Source organism: Chiloscyllium plagiosum, unplaced genomic scaffold, assembly GCF_037043375.1.
Source record: "Chiloscyllium plagiosum isolate Xiang-an unplaced genomic scaffold, Cpla_swu_hap1 HiC_scaffold_1, whole genome shotgun sequence".
In the NCBI taxonomy this organism is placed as follows: Eukaryota; Metazoa; Chordata; class Chondrichthyes; order Orectolobiformes; family Hemiscylliidae; genus Chiloscyllium; species Chiloscyllium plagiosum.
In genome coordinates, this window is record NW_028270139.1 from 107679019 (window position 1) to 107696691 (window position 17673).

Here is a 17673-nt window from a genome sequence, read left to right on the forward strand (position 1 = left end):
GTGGGCCAAGGGGCTTTTGTTCTTAATTTACACTAATGCATTGATCTCTTTCCTGATTAAATTGGTACTTTGCCTTGAATGTCCGCACAGGAAATAATAGCTGTAACACTATGCTTCTGCTCTGGTACAATGGTGCGGAGTTTCTTCCGTTTGAAGACATGCACAAAATGCAGCATCAGGCCCACTGTGCTATGTAAAGTACGATGGGTATACACAGGAAATGATCCTGAGATGGTTACTTGAACATGACCTGCTTCACAAAGACTACAGTCTGCAGGTAGACAATGAGTCCATTAGCCCTATACTGCATGAACGCTTTTGTTGCTTATAATAATCTGGTATGCTTGCCATCTGTTTAAACAGGCAAGGCTTCACACAGCAGTTCATTGCTACATAGCAGTTGAGAAGTCTTATAGTATCAAAATGCTAGGTAGATAAATTGTAATTAAAAAATTCAGACATTGGTTTGAGGATTTAGCTGTAATGCTTTTACACTGGCATTGTGTCACTGAACAACAGATTATCTTATCCTGACAAGAAAAGTTATCAATTTGCTTATGCTGAATTAGCTAATGTCAGTTGAGGTGGTGATGCATTTTCCTGACCGTGAGCCTGGAAAAATCATCAATACTTCAAACCGAGCAATCAATCAGACTGGAGATAGTGAGGACTGCAGATGCTGGAGATCAGAGCTGAAAATGTGTTGCTGGAAAAGCGCAGCAGGTCAGGCAGCATCCAAGGAGCAGGAGAATCGACGTTTCGAGCATGAGCCCTTCTTCAGGAATGAGGAAAGAGGAATTTCCTCATTCCTGAAGAAGGGCTCATGCCCGAAACGTCGATTCTCCTGCTCCTTGGATGCTGCCTGACCGGCTGCGCTTTTCCAGCAACACACTTTCAAAATCAATCAGACTGGCCTAGGTTCTTACTGCCTACAGAGACATGATCAGCAGGGATAATAGCCACAAGATATTGAAAAGCCAGCTAGTACACTAAAAACTTACTCCATTTCTCCAAATATCTTTATTTTCATAAAAAAATTAACCTCAACTTGTATACACTGTCATTTGCAGTTACAAGTTATATAAATTACCCGAAATATATTATCACAAAGAATATTATTGTTTGTTAATAAAATATTAACAAAACACTAACTCTAGTTAGTTCCACTTTTGTCAGACTCAGCACATATTTGCATTCTTAGTTATTAAATTAAAGCACACATGAGCATTTTCATTTGTTGTTCGTTTGATATCTGCTTATTTCTGGGGTAATGATGAGATGTGCAAGAGCAGGGGCAGGTTGAATAGGAAGCTCTTGAAGGTTTGAGGGCATATAATTTTAAGATGAAGAGTAGGAGGCTTAAAGGGGGGATTTGAGGGAAAATATTTTCACCCACAGAGTAGTGGGAATCTGGAGTGCACTGCCTGGGGGGGGATTAGTGGCAGAAACCTCACAACCTTTAAAACGTAGTTGGATGAGCACTTGAAATGTTATCGTATTCAAGGCTAGAGAACAAGTGCTGGAAAGTGAGATTAGTGTAGATAGGTTAGAGCAGATTGATGGGGCAAAGGGCCTCTTCCATGCTGTACGATTTGATGCCACTATGAGTCTATGGTCTCTCTTGAGGAAGTGTCATTCCTCTGTTGAGTGCAATAGGGTAAGGTAGCTGTTGTTGCTGATCTATTTCCATTGATTGGGAGCAGTGAACCTCTGAGACTGACGATGTGTTCTGTGCAGTCGGTGGGATGTGGCTTTCTGCTAGAGAAAATGTTGCCACCTGTATTGAAATCTCAATCTCACTCAGCAGCAAAAAAGCCAGACCACAGAAATTTTGAGAGCTTTGAATACAAATGTTGAAATCCATTTGACGCTCCTTACGAATGGTGTGTAATCAATATCAGATCTCAAGGTGTGAGGAAACCATTGATTGGTATGTAATCTCACTGATAAGTCTGACTGAAACTTCTGAGTTTGGACAACAGAAAGATGATTTTATCAGACTTAAATTTTTTAGTCATTAGAGACCTTGCCATAAAAGCACATCTGCTGAGAGAAAAGTTACTCTCAAGGAAGACAGTGACATGTACAAAAGATCTGAGATTAGATTCCCTACAGTTTGAAAACAGGTCCTTTGGCCCAACAAGTCCATACTGACCCTCCAAAAAGTAACCCACCCAGTCCCATTTCCCCCTGAATGATGCACCTAACACTATGGGCAATTTAGAATGGCCAATTCACCCGACCGGCACATCTTTGAAATTTGGGAGGGAACCGGAGCACCCGGAGGAAACCCACGCTGACAAGGGGAGGATGTGTAAACTCCACACAGTCACCCAAGACTGGAATCAAACCTGGGTCCCTGGCGCTGTGAGGCAGCAGTGCTGACCACTGAGCCACCATGCCACCCTAGTCAGTTATGAGCTAGATTTAATGAAAGGACAGATTAGGTATTGCATTATGCTGAGAGATATTCCAGGCCAATAAGAAGAAAGTATTGGAAGAAAGAAAGAAATATTTGCAGTAAAATGAGCAGAATGATCACAGCCAGATGGCATATGGAAATATGAATGAAAGGCAGTAATAGGCCACTTGGTCTTTCATGGTTGCTCCATATTCAAGAGACTGACCTGATAACTCCACATTCCCTGATTTACAGATATTTCTGGAATGTTAGGTGTTACCTCAATAGTGAAAACGAGTACAAAATATGTGTTTAACTCATCTGCCTTCTCCTTATTTTCCAATAATAATTCCTCACTCTCACCTTCAATAGGACAAGTGCCCACTTTGTTCACTTACCTTTAAAAAGATCTACAGGAAGTCTTACTGATGAGTTTAATATTTCTCACAAGATTTCCTTTGCACTTTAATTTCTCCCTGTTAATTTTTTGGTCAGGTTTTGCTATTTTATATTCTTGGAGAAAGTGAGGAGGACTGCAGATGCTGGAGAGTCAGAGTTGAAAAGTGTTGTAATGGAAAAGCACAGCAGGTCAGGCAGCATCCGAGAAGCAGGAGAGTAGGTATTTTGGGCATAAGCCTTTCATCAGGAATGTTGTGCTTATGCCAAAAACATTGACTCAATAACCATAGAGGCTGAATCACCCTATCAGAAGTTTTCTTTCTATTTTGCTTTGTGCTCTGAAGTATCCTTTTAAATATCTGCCACTACTTCTCTGTTGATTTATCCTGTAATGTAATTTGATGATTCACTTTATCTAGCTCTGTTTTCATGCTCTCACCTCATTTAAGGTTAAAATAATAATCTTGGAACCATTTTTCTATCCATCGACTTGAATGCAAAATTGAATTACGTTATTGTCACTGCCAAATGGAACATCTTCTCCATGAGGTCATTAATTAATTCTATCTCATTGCACAATACCAGGTCTAATTTAGTCTGCTCTCTTGTTGGCCCCAGAATGTGCTCTACTAGAAACTGTCCCAAAAACATTCCACAAATTCCTCACCTTGGTTAACTTTGCACATCTGATTTTTCCAGGCTGTCTGTAGATTAAAATCCACTACGATTATTGCTAATCCTTTCTGACAAGTTCACATGACATCTTCCCTTATGTTAGGTCAGGCAGCATCCGCGGAGTAGGAAAATCGATGTATCAGGCAGGAGCCCTTCATCAGGAAGGGCTGATGAAGGGCTCCTGCCTGAAACGTTGATTTTCCTGCTCCTCAGATGCTGCCTGACCTGCTGTGCTTTTCCAGCACCATTCTAATCTTGTCTCTGATCTCCAGCATCTGCAGTCCTCACTTTTGCCTATCTTCCTTTATGTTCCATCCAACCACGTGGTGACTGTTAGGAGGGCCTGTATGTCACTCTCACAAGTGATTTCGACCCTATCTATCCCAATAGTGCAAATGCCACCATTAATTCACAAAGCCACACCTTTACCTTTTCATAGCAAACCCTCCTTCCTAAATTATATTTATTCTTCACTATTCAGGTCCCAATTTATGCCATCCCGCAGTCATTTGTTTCTAATGGTTATTAGGTCATGTATTTATTTCAATTTGGGTTATCAGTTCATCTGTTTTGATTTGCCTTAGTTATGGCCTTTTCGTACGTTTATAACCTCCAGCCTTATCTGCTAATTTACTCTGAGGTTTGTGCTATCACTTCATGTTTCATTCATCATTTCCCATACTAATAACCTCCTCTCTTGCCTCATCTCTTCTCAAAATCCTCCTTATCTTTCTAATTCTGTGTCGCACTAGAAATCCTCTTCATGCATGGTTAGATTGTAAACTGTGTCAGCATAGAATCCCTAATTTCCCCAGTACTGGTGCCAGTGCCCAGCACCCACTTCAGCTGCTCTCCTACCCTCGAGGTCCTGCCTCACTTGCACTCACACCCTCCTTTCCCTGATCAGCTACCAAATCAGAAGTTGCAATCTGTGTCAACTTTCCTATTCCCAGATGTGTTGCACTGTCTGTAGTTCAGCCACCAGCTCACAAACTAGGCCATTTCAACTCTCATACTTATGTTTGCTTTTGATCACACTGGAGATCCCACACCACAGTACACAACTGGATTTGCCATCTTTTTATGTCACATTTAATGAATGAATCAATTTTATGATTCATTATGAAATAGATTAATGTTCCTTCTCACTACATTATGTTGAATTAGAATCCAATAAGCCTCACCATTTAAGACTAAAGCGATGTATAAAATCATTAGTTTCTCAGTTCCATTTTGTTGGAGTTTTGGGGTCCTCAAGGTGACTGGCTGTCTCAGGTTCCTTCACTGATCTACAGAGGTCACCACAAAGAGAAAAAGAAGTACCTCAAGGATGGGGAAAGCAGAGCTCTAACAGTAAGAAGTTGAATCAATTTTGTACAAGGGTTCAGAACATAGAACATAGAACAGTGCAGTACAGGAATACGCCCTTCAGCCCACCATGTCTGTGCTGACCATGGTGCCATTCAAAACTAATCCAATCTGCCCATATATGGTCCGTTTCCCTCTATGTCTGCCTGTTCATGCGTCTGTCTAAATGCCTTTTAAACATGGCTATCAATATTTGCTTCTACTACCTCCCTAGCAGAATGTTCCAGGCACTGACTAGCCTCTGTGTAAAAAAACCTGCCTTGCACATCTCATAGAGTCATGGAGTCATAGAAATGCACAGCACTGAAACAGACCCTGCGGTCCAACTTATCCAGGCCAAACAGATATCCTGAACTGATCAAGTCCCATTTGCCAGCACTTTGGCCATAATCCCCCAAAAATCTTCTCATTCATATATCCATCCAGATGCGTTTTAAATGTTGTAATACCCATCTCCACCCCTTCCTTTGGCATCTTATTCCATACATGCTCTACCCTCAGTGAAAAAGTTGCCCCTTAGGTCCCTTTTAAAGCTTTCCCTTCTCACCGTAAACCTGTGCCCACTAGTTTTGGTCTCCCCCACCCTGGGGAAAAGACCTTGGCTATTCACCTTATGCATGCCCCTCATGATTTTGTAAATCTCTATTCAGTCATCCCTCAGCCTCCAATGCTCCACAGAAAATAGCCCCAGTTTATTCAGCCTCTCCCTATAGCTGAAACCCTTCAGCCCTGGCAACATCCTTGTAAATCTGTTCTGAATTATTTAAAGTTTAACAACATCCTTCCTATAGGAGGGAGACAAAAATTGAACACAGTATTCCTAAAGAGGCCTAACTAATGTCCTGTACAGCTACAACATGATCTCCCAACTCCTATACTCAATGCTCTGACCAATAAAAGCAAGTGTACCAATCGCCTTCTTCACTATCTTATCCACCTGTGACTCTACTTTATGGAACTCTGAACCTGCACTCCAAGGTATCTTTGTTCAACACACTCCCTACGATCTTACCATTAAGTGTATAAGTCCTACCCTGATTTGCCTTTCCAAAATGCAGTACCTCAAATTTATCTAAATTAAACTCCATCTGCCACTCCTCAGCCCACTGGCCCACCTGATCAAGATCCCGTTGTAATCTGAGGTAACCTTCTTCACTTATCACTGCACCTCCAATTTTGGTGCCATCTGCAAACTTACTAACCCATGCCTCCTATGTTCATATCCAAATCATTTATATAAATGTCAAAAAGTATTGATTCTTGTGGTACTCTACTGGTCATGACCCTCCAATCTGAAAAGCAACCCTCCACCACCACCACCCTTAGTCTTCTACCTTTCCCCCAGTTCTCAATCCGAATGGCTAGTTCTCCCTGTATTCCATAAGCTCTAATCTTGCCAACCAGTCTATCATGAGGAACCTTGTCGAATGTCTTACTGAGGTCCATGTAGATCACATCCACCACTTTGCCCTCATCAATCCTCTTCATTACTTAGAAAAAAGAAGCATAGGAAACAGGTGCAGGAGTAAGCCATTCGACCCCTTGAGTCTGCACCACCATTCAATATAATCATGGCTGATTATGCAATCTCAGTCTTCCACTCCTGCTCTCTTCCCATACCCCTTGATTCGTTTAGATGCAAGAGACGCATCCAGCTCCCTAGTGAATATATCTAACAAATTGTTCCCAACTGCTTCCTGTAGGAGAGATTTCCACAGGTTCACAACCAGCTAAGTGAAAAAAATCCTTCCTCATCTCAGTCCTGAATGGCTTACCCCTTATTCTTAGCCTGTGACTCCATGTTCTGGATTCCCCAAAAATGGGAACATTCTTCCCACATCTAGCCTGCCCAGTCCCATCAGGATTTTATATGTTTCTATGAGATACCATCCCCCGCCCCAAACCCCACTCTTCTGAATTCCAGCAGGTACAAGCCCAGTTGATCCAGTCACTCTTCACATGTCAATCTTGCCACCCCGGGAATCAGTCTGGTGAATCTTCGTTAGACTCCTTGAAGAACAAGAATGTCCTTCCTCAGACTAGGAGACCAAAACTGCACATAATACTCAAGGTGTGGCCTCACCAAGGCCCTGTATAATTGCAGCAAGACATCCTTACTCCGAGACTCAAATCCTCTCGCTATGAAGGCCAGCATACCATTAGCTTTCCTCACCTCCTGCTGCACCTGCATGCCAACCTTCAGTGACTGTTCCACCATGTCACCCAAGTCTCATTACTCCTCACCTTTTTCTAAACTGCTGCCATTCAGATAATAATCTGTTTTTGTGACCAAAGTGGATAACCTCACATTTATCCACATTATATTGTATTTGCCAAATATTTGCCCACTCATCCAGCCTGTCCAAGTCATGTTGCAGCCTCTTAGCATCCTCCTCACAGCACACACAGCCACCCAGCTTAGTATCATCTGCAAATTTGAAAATATGGCACTCTTCAAAAAACTCAATGACATTAATGAGACATGGTTTCCCCCCAAGAGATACTTCCATATCCACCACAAATTCACCTGCACCTCCACACACATCATCTATTGCATCCGCTGCACCCGATGTGGCCTCCTCTATATTGGGGAGACAGGCAGCCTACTTGCGGAACGTTTCAGAGAACACCTCTGGGACACCCGGACCAACCAACCCAACCACCCCGTGGCTCAACACTTCAACTCCTCCTCCCACTCCACCAAGGACATGCAGGTCCTTGGACTCCTCCATCGCCAGACCATAGCAACACGACGGTTGGAGGAAGAGCGCCTCATCTTCCACCTAAGAACCCTCCAACCACAAGGGATGAACTCGGATTTCTCCAGTTTCCTCATTTCCCCTCCCCCCACCTTGTCTCAGTCAAATCCCTCGAACTCAGCACCGCCTTCCTAACCGGCAATCTTCTTCCTGACCTCTCCGCCCCCACCCCACTCCGGCCTATCACCCTCACCTTGACCTCCTTCCACCTATCGCATTTCCAATGCCCCTCCCCCAAGTACCTCCTCCCTACCTTTTATCTTAGCCTGCTGGACACACTTTCCTCATTCCTGAAGAAGGACTTATGCCCGAAACGTCGATTCTCCTGTTCCTTGGATGCTGCCTGACCTGCTGCACTTTTCCAGCAACACATTTTCAGTTCCCATGCACAAAGCCATGCTGACTATCCCTAATAAGTCCTCACCTTTCCAAATACGTGTAAATCCTATCCAACAACTTGCCTACCACCGATGTCAAACTGAATGGTCTATAATTCTCTGGCTTTTCATTACCACCTTTCTTAAATAATGACACCACATTAGCCAACCTCCAGTCTTCTGGCACCTCACCTGTGACTATCGATGATACAAATATCTCAGCAAGGGCCCAGCAATCATTTCCCTAGCTTCCACAGAGTTCTAGGATACACCTGATCAGATCCCAGGGAGTTATCCAACTTTAAGCATTTTAAGACATCCAGCACCTCCTCCTCTCTAATATGGACATTTTTCAAGCTATTGCTATTTATTTTCCCATGTTCTCCATCTTGCATATCCTTTTCTCCAGTAAATACTGATGAAAATGTTTAGTATCTCTCCCATCTCCTATGGTTCCACACATAGGCAGCCTTGCTGACCTTGAAAGGGACCTATTCTCTCCCTATTACCCTTTTCTCCTTAATGTATTTGTGAAATCCCTTTGGATTCTCCTTAAGCCTTCTTGCCAAAGCTAACATTTTGCCTTCCTGATTTCCCTCTTGAGTATACTGCATTTTTACTCTTCTAGGGAATCACTCAATTTCTGCTGTCGATACCCAACATATGCTTTCTTCTTTTTCTTGACCAAAACATCAGTTTCTCAATCATCCAGCATTCCCTACACTTGCCAGCCTTGCCCTTCACCCTAACAGGAACTTACTATCTCTGGACTCTCATTAGCTTATTTTTGAAGGCTTCCCATTTTCTAGCCCTCCCTTTAACCTGCGAACATCTGCACTCACCCCCCTACCGTCCATGAACTTTTGAAAGTTCTTGCCTCAAACCCTCAAAATTGGCTTTTTTCCAGTTTAGAACTTTAGCTTTTAAATCCAGTCCATTCTTGTCCATAACTATTTTAAAACTAATACAATTATAGTCACCAGCCCCAAAGTGCTCCCCCACTGACACCTCAGTCACCTGCCCTGCCTTATTTCCTAAGAGTAGGTCAGATTTTGCTCCTGCTCTAGTAGGTGTATCCACATACTGAATCAGAAAATGATCTTGCATACACTTAACAAATTCTTCTCCATCCAATCCCTTAATACTGTGGCATTCCTAGTCTATGTTCAGAAAGTTAAAATCCCCTACAATAACCACCCTATTATTCTTACAGATAACTGCGATCTCCTTACAAATTTATTTCTCAATTTCCTACTGACTATTGGTAGGTGATCATCCCTTTCTTATTCCTCAGTTCCACCCAGATAACTTTCGTGGACATATTCCCTGGAATATCCTTTCTAGATACAGCTATAATGTTATCCCTAATCAGAAATGCTACTTCCACTCCTCTCTTGCCCCCCTTTCTATCCTTCCCATAGCACCTATACCTTGGAACATAAGTTGCCAGTCCTGTCCATCCCTGAGCCACATCTCTATAATTGCTATGATATCCCAGTCCCATGTTCCTAACCATGCCTTACTTCATCTGCCTTACCTGTTAGGCCTCTTGCATTGAAATAAATGCAGTTTAATTATCATAACTACCTCGTTCTCTACATTGCCCCTGCCTGCCCTGACTGTTTGACTTACTCCTTTTCCCAATTGTACTAGTCTCAGGCTGATCTCTTTCCTCACTATCTCCCTGTGTCCCAATTTCCCCCCAAAACTAGGTTAAATCCTCCCAAGCAACTCTCACAAATCTCCCTGCTGGTATATGAGTCTCCTTCCAATTCAGGTGCAACCCTCCATGTCATAGAGGTCACTTCTACCCCAGAAGACATTCCAATGATCCAAAAGTGCGAATCCGTCTCCCCTGTACCAGCTCCTCAGGCACACATCGCTCTATTCTTCTATTCCACCCTCACTAGGTCATGGAATCAGGATTACTCCAGATATTGCTACCCTCAAGGAATCTCTTCTAAATTCCTGCCAAACTCCCTATATTCTCTCCTTAGAATCTCATTGTTTTCTCTTCCAATGTCATTCATATGTTTCAATGTGTACAACAACCTCCTGCTGGGCCCTCTTCTCGTTGAGAATATTCTGCACCCTCTCTGAGATATTGTTGATCCTGGGTCCAGGATGCAATACACTATTGTGATGTCTCACTGCCAGCCGCAGAAATGTCTATCTGTGCCTCTGACTAGGTAGTCCCCTATCATAATCAATTTCTTCAAATCCAGTGTATCCTTCATTACATTGGAGCTAGTCTCGGTACCAGAAACTTGGCTGTCAGTGCTATATTCCCCTGAGAGTTCAACACCCCTACATTTTCCAAACCACATACTTGTTTGAGATGGGGATAGCCACAGGATATTCCAGCACTACCTGCCTCCCTCTCCTACCTTTCCTCAAGGTCAGCTATCTACCTGACTGTATCTTTAGTTTTTCTCCCTTCCTGCAACTGCCATCCATCACACGCCCTAGCTCCTGTAAATTCGTCTTTGACTATAACTACCGTTTCATCCGGTCCATATGATCCGATAGGATTCATAAACAAAGACACTTCCTGCAGACATAATCATCAGAAATATGGAAATTCTCACTAATTTCCGACACTTAATAGGAAGAGCATATTTCTCAACTAAAGCCCTTTGCACCTTCACAATATAGTGATGCAGAAAATAGTATGGTCATACTGCTCTAAAAACATTGCTCCAAGCCAGCTTAGTACATATGTTTTTATATTTTCAAAGTTTAATCAAGAAATACATCTCAATAAAAACATATAATAAAAAAAACCCACTCTACTTACTATTGTAGATTTTGGGGAGGCAGATAGCTTAGTGGTATTATTGCTGGACTGTTAACCCCGAGGTCCTCTGGCAACCCAGATTCAAATCCTACCGCCGCAGATGGTGAAATGTGAATTCAATAAAAACCTGGAAATAGGCATGTAATGATGACCATGAATCCATTATCTAGATTACAGTGGTGCTGGAAAAGCACAGCAGGTCTGGCAGCATCCGAGGAGCAGGTCAATTGACGTTTCGGACAAAAGCCCTTCATCAGGAATTTGGTGTATCCTGAATCCATTATCAATTATTGGGAAAAACTCATCTGATTCACTAATGTCCTTAGGGAAGGAAACTGCCATCCTTACCTGGTTTGTGATTCCAGACTCTTAACTATCCTTTGGGTAATTAGGGTTGGACAATAAATGCTGCCTAGCCAGTGATGTCCTCATCCTGTGAATGAATAAAGAAAAAACAAGAAAAACATTAAGGCTGCACTTTAAAAAGCCATTTAGCGGCTCCCCAGCTGTGAGCGCCCAAACACAGGCTTCTCCAAGGTCAACTGTTAATTTTGCTGTTTGTTTATTTTTCTTAGAACAAACTCTGATGTGCAAAGATACTTGAAAACAGACAGCATAGGCAGCAGTTATACAGATTGTTGTGATGTCAGACAGCAGTGTAGGGTTCTTTCTCATTTGAATCACTTCCCATGTCGTCACTGCCTTTGTCTGTCTTCCTCCTTTTTAAAATACCATTGTTTAGATCTTTTTCCCGAAGTTCCAAATTAATGCAACAGCTTAAAAAAAAGTAATTACTGCTCTTAGAATTCAAGGAAATCAGCTCCAAAACTGAAAATACCATTTAAAAAAGCTCTTTGTGCCCTCCATCTTGGATTACCCAGAATCCTGTTTTATATGTCCTTTCACTTTCATAGCACCAGAGGCTGGAACTTGCACAACCATTTTGAATTATCCAATAATTCGAAATTGCAGTTTTGTTTTACTTATTCCCTGTTGTTCCTTCCATATCTGGCCCTTTTATAGCTCAGAAATCCCACATATTTTCAGCTGGACATTTTTGCTGTCTTTTCTGGAGTAGCTGTCTCTCTTACAACTCTAAAATCTCACACAGTTTTAGTTGGACCATTCCTAACATCATGTTTTAAGTAATCTGTATTTATTGATTGCCACCAATTGCAGACACTTAACACAGATGTCAAGGTCACAAGGCTATTGCAAGACAGGCGACATTTGAATTGGAATTACATTTCTCCAAACAGCCAACATCAATTGCAGCACAGTGACTCAATAGTTAGCACTGCTGCCTCACAGCACCTGGGTTCAATTCCACCCTCATGAGATTCTGTGTGATAGGAGTTTACATGTTCTCCTCAAATCTGCATGGGTTTCCTCCAGGTGCTCTGGTTTCCTCCCACAGTCCAAAGATATGCAGGCTAGATGGATTATCCGTGGGAAATGCAGGGTGACAAGGCTGGGGTGGGTTTGGGTGAGATGCTCTTCAAATGGTCAGCATGGACTTGATGGGCTGAATGGTCTGCTTCCACACTGCAGGGATTCTATGATGATGGTAAGCAAGCAGACAAGTCAAATTAGGGACTAGTAAGTAATTGATTCATAGGATTCAGGCTCAAAAATGCTACCAATTATATTAAACAAAATTGAAATGTTTTGCTTCATAATGTATCATGTTGTTTGTGTCTTCTATCTGCCACACTATATATAATACTTAAAAACCAGGTTCACTCACCAAAATTATAGACTTGCTCATTCTAACGTACAATAATCTCTGAGCAGATATTACCAGGGAGGGACAAACCATTTAGCTCAACTACAATCACCTTGTGAGTTTATTTGAATAGAGTTAGCAATGTTTTTTTGTTGGGGAATTTAGAAACTCCTGATTCAAATTTCCTTTGTACTGGTTGAGTCTGACCCGGGGTGAGGTGTAACATACGCCAGTTCACCTCGCCTTATGCCAGTTTCCAGGATCAACTGCACTGACACAGAACATTGAACATTACAGCGCAGTACAGGCTCTTTGACCCTCGATGTTGTGCCGACCTGTGAAACCAATCAAAAGCCCATCTAACCTACACTATTCCATTATCATCCATATGTTTATCCAATGACCATTTACATGCCCTTAATGTTGGTGAGTCTACTATTGTTGCAGGCAAGGCATTCCACGTCCTTACTACTTTCTGAGTAAAGAATCTACCTCTGACACCTGTCCTATATCTATCTCCCTTCAATTTAAAGTTATGTCCCCTCATGCTAGCCATCACCATCCAAGGAAAAAAGTTCTCACTGTCCACCTTATCTAATCCTCTGTTCATCTTGTATGCCTCTATTAAGTCACCTCTTAATCTTCTTTTCTCTAATGAAAACAGCTTCAAGTCCCTCAGCCTTTCCTCATAAGACCTTCCCTGCATACCAGGTAACATCCTGGTAAATCTCCTCTGCACCCTTTCCAAAGCTTCCACATCCTTCTTATAATATGGTGACCAGAGCGGTACACAATACTCCAAGTGTGGCTGCACCAGAGTTTTGTACAGCTGCAACATGACCTCATGGCTCCAAAACTCAATCTCTCTACCAATAAAAGCCGATACACCATACATCTTCTTAATAACCCTATCAACTTGGGTGGCAACTTTCAGGGATCTATGCACATGGACACTGAGATCTCTCTCTCTTCTACACTACCAAGAATCTTAACATTAGCCCAGTACTCTGTATTCTTATTACTCCTTCCAAAGTGAATCACCTCACACTTTTCCACATTAAACTCCATTTGCCACTTCTCAGCCCAACTCTGCAGCTTATCTATGTCCATCTGTAACCTGCAACATCCTTCCTCACTGTCCACAACTCCACTGACTTCAATGTCATCTGCAAACTTACTAACCCATCCTTCTATGCCCTCATCTAGGTCATTTATAAAAATGACAAACAGCAGTGGCCCCAAAACAGATGCTTGCAATACACCATTAGTAACTGAATTCTAGGAAGAACATTTCTCATCAACCAACAACCTCTGTCTTCTTACATCTAGCCAATTTCTGATCCAAACCGCTAAATCACCCTCAATCCCATGCCTCTGCATTTTGTGCAATAGCCTATCATGGGGAACTTTATGAAATGCTTTACTGAAATCCATATACACTATATCAAATGCTTTACCCCCATCCACCTGTTTGGTCACCTTCTCAAAGAACTCAATTAGGTTTGTGAGGCATGACCTGTCCTTCACAAAGCCATGTTGACTATCTCAAACCAAATTATAATTACTACAGTTGTCTCTACTCCCCTTCTTGAACAAGGGGACAACATTTGCTATCCTCCAGTCTTCTGGCACTAGTCCTGTCGATGATGACATAAAGATCAAAGCCAAAGGCTCTGCAATCTCCTCACTCACTTCCTAGAGATTCTTAGGATAAATCCCATCCAGCCCAGGGAACTTATCTATTTTCACACTTTCCAGAATTGCTAACAGCTCATCCTTATGAACCTCAATCTTGTCTAGTCTGTATATCAGTATTCTTCTCGACAACATTGTCTTTTTCTAGTGTGAATATAGATGAAAAATATCCATTTAGCGCCTCTCCTCTCCCTTCAGACTCTACGCACAACTTCTTTGACTGGCCCTAATCTTACCCTAGTCATTGTTTTATTCCTGATATACCTATAGAAAGCTTTAGGGTTTACCTTGGTCCTACTTGCCAAAGACTTCTCATGTCCCTTTCTGGCTCTTCTTACCTCTGTCTTTAGGTCCTTCCTCAATAACTTGTAACTCTCAAGTACGGAGTGTGTTCATACCTTTAAGAGTTATTTGAAAAGTGTAAAAGAAAACATGTTGCACCATGATCATGCCAGCGCAAAGAAATTGCTAATTTAAAGAATGCTCATTTGTTCTAGAAATATATTCCGTCCATCGATCTAGAGAATATAACCCGCATAAAGCAATCTACATTTTTTTGTTAATTTTCAGGTGCTGCGGTAGACATTTTATATTAAACAATTGACTTTGTTTAAGGCCAATTTTTAGACTAGGAATATTTCAATTCAATGCTGCAAAGCAGAAGAGGTTGGGGTTTTAGATTGGCATGCATGCAGCTTACTTATTCAAAATGAAGAAAATGATGCTGAATATGTTTGAACCACGATAATTGATACATATGTGATAGACTTATATGATTTATGCAGCCTACAGTTATTTGCAACAGGCAGAATATTGACCACACTCAACCAATCTGCACATGCATAACTCAGAATGTACTGTCCAACATTAGATGTGATTTCACAATTAGACAACACTTACTAGGCAACACTGATTGTGCTAAGTATTACACTAACATCCAATTTAAGATTATCAGTTAGGCTCACAATATGGTCCACTTAACATGCTGGAGATTTATATATGTTTTCATATGCAGGCTCCATCCTATGCAAACAGAAATAAACATGTCCATACATTGTATCTTTTAGAACTAAACAAAATTTTGTGGAGCAATCATTTCTTGGGGGTGCATTTTCCAAGGCAGTGGAGTTGACATTCTTGCCTTGAATTTTCAAAAAGCTTGCAAGCTAACTGTTCTTTGGTACATTCTCCACAACAATACCTCAAATAATTAGCATTCACTTGTCAAACAATCACCACCCTGTTCTTATGTAGGAAAAAATGTTGGTCCCTTTGAAATTCTTACAACTGTGTCCTGTTCAGTGCAAGATGTAAAGCTTCAAGAACATTCCTTTTTTTTCTCAGCAATACTCAAGTTCTGTTCTCCGAAGTGTCTATTTATAAATATTCACACAATTAATATCTATTGTTTCAACTAAAATTTTCAATAACCATGTAATGGATTGTAATGTTTGTTCACTAAAAATGTAGTTCCTTGTGTAATAGATGGAGAATTTAAACAAGCAATATATCAGTGATTCTAATCTGTCCATGTCTATGTGTGGGTTGCTTTGATCAGCAGCCGATGTCAGTAACATCCCCAGTCATCCCCAGATAACAGTCATTTGATCCCCAGGCTCTGTTGAGTTCTCTGACCTTCTGTCTTGTTTTCACTTGTAACTGAATAGCGATGCTTTTCTGAAGAAGGTTATTGATGTGAGCCACCTGCTTCTCATTCAACAGAAGAGTTTCATATCTATATCACTGGCCTGTCTTTAATCACTGGTCTGTTTTGCATTTTGAAGTATTTGGGCCAATTTCAAACTTTTCAATTCAGCATCTTACATAAAACAATGTTAATGCACATCATTCATAACTGTGAATAGATAACAATGCTGGGGAAAGGGTGGATTTCCCAATTTGTAATTTAGTAAAAGCACTGAGTACCCCTAGATAAAATATAAGAAGCAGTAGAAAATGTTCTGTGCCATTTTAAAAATATACCTAAATCTCAAAATCAACAGATTACCAATAACATCTCGTCGATATTTCATTTTCTGAATTGTCAGCAAAATCTAAGTAAGGTTACAAATATGTTGTAATCGTGCCACATTTCAGGACATTTTGTGCCTATGAACTCATGTCCTTTGGAAGTGGGTTTTCATTAGTCAAAATTATTTTCTCATCTGAACCATCAGAGAGAAGAGCCTGTTCTCCAGTTCTGGTTGACTTCAAAGTTATTCTGCATTGCTGGAAATGCTTCACTCTCTGACTTCACACATAAAACATTTTTCCACTTAAGAATTATACTTAGTGAAGCTATTAATAAGTAACATTGATTAATATGAAAATTCCTTCAAATTAATTTGCTGCATTACAGTTTGAATGCATATGATAACCATAACATCTGGGGGCAGAGTCTGATGCAAGGATGTAATATCTATTTTAAACATTCCCAGAAGAACCACCCCATTTTATAATTTAAAACCTTTCGCAGTTGTAGTGTGTGTGCCTCAAGATGGACATGTCTCTTTCTTACTTCAAGATGGATATGCTTCAAGAGCTTGCCAACTATGTTTAATTGGACAGTAAACCAACACCGTGGTCACATGTTGGCCAATCCAGGGAAACTCACAGCTGGGTGATTAGCTCCCACACAACCTGGTGTTGTGGCCTTCATTTGACCACCACTGTGTTCAAAAGTCCCTCAACTTGTGTTGTTGTCTTGTAAGGTAATGAGATTTTAAATTGCTTGACAAGAATAATTACTCTTCATGTGTGTTGTCAGCTTTTAGGTTTTCTATCCACCTTGTCAAAGTTCCTTTGAGTAACCTTTTCAAACTCAACGTAGATTTGCCCAAGCCATTTCCTTAAATTCCATTCCCTTAGCTTCCAAACCTCAGGCACAAACTCATGTGCAGCCCATATAGTCCTTATTTACAATGTCATAATCCTGAGAAAATTCCTCTGACTGTGAGGCATAAATTTCCTATTCTCTACCTCCCAACTTACTCTGCATGAGCAGTATCTGGTTTTCTCTTGCTCAATTCATTTGTTTTACTATTTTCTCAAATGGCATGAAGAATGCCACCACATTCTTTTTTCTAAAATTTTGTTATGCCCTGTATGAGCATATATATTTTGATGCTAGATTTTAGATTATGACTCAGATCATTCCCAGAAGAGGAAGGATCACCAGACCTGAAACATTAACTCTCATTTCTCTTCACTGATGCTGCCAGACCTGCTGAGATTTTCCAGCATTTTCTGTTTTTGCTTCTGATTCACAGCAATAGCAGTTCTTTCGGTTTTTTTGTAATCTTAGATTCATATTGTTTTGCTTTTTCTCTCTCTCTCTCTCCAGTGATTTCATTTCTCTTCTCCTCATTTCCAGTTCTCTTTCCTTGTTGTTGCTATTTCTTTGCTATTTGGAACTCCATCTCCAAGGTTTCCTGTTTTTCTGTTTTCCTTCATGTTCAAGCTACTTTAACTGTAAC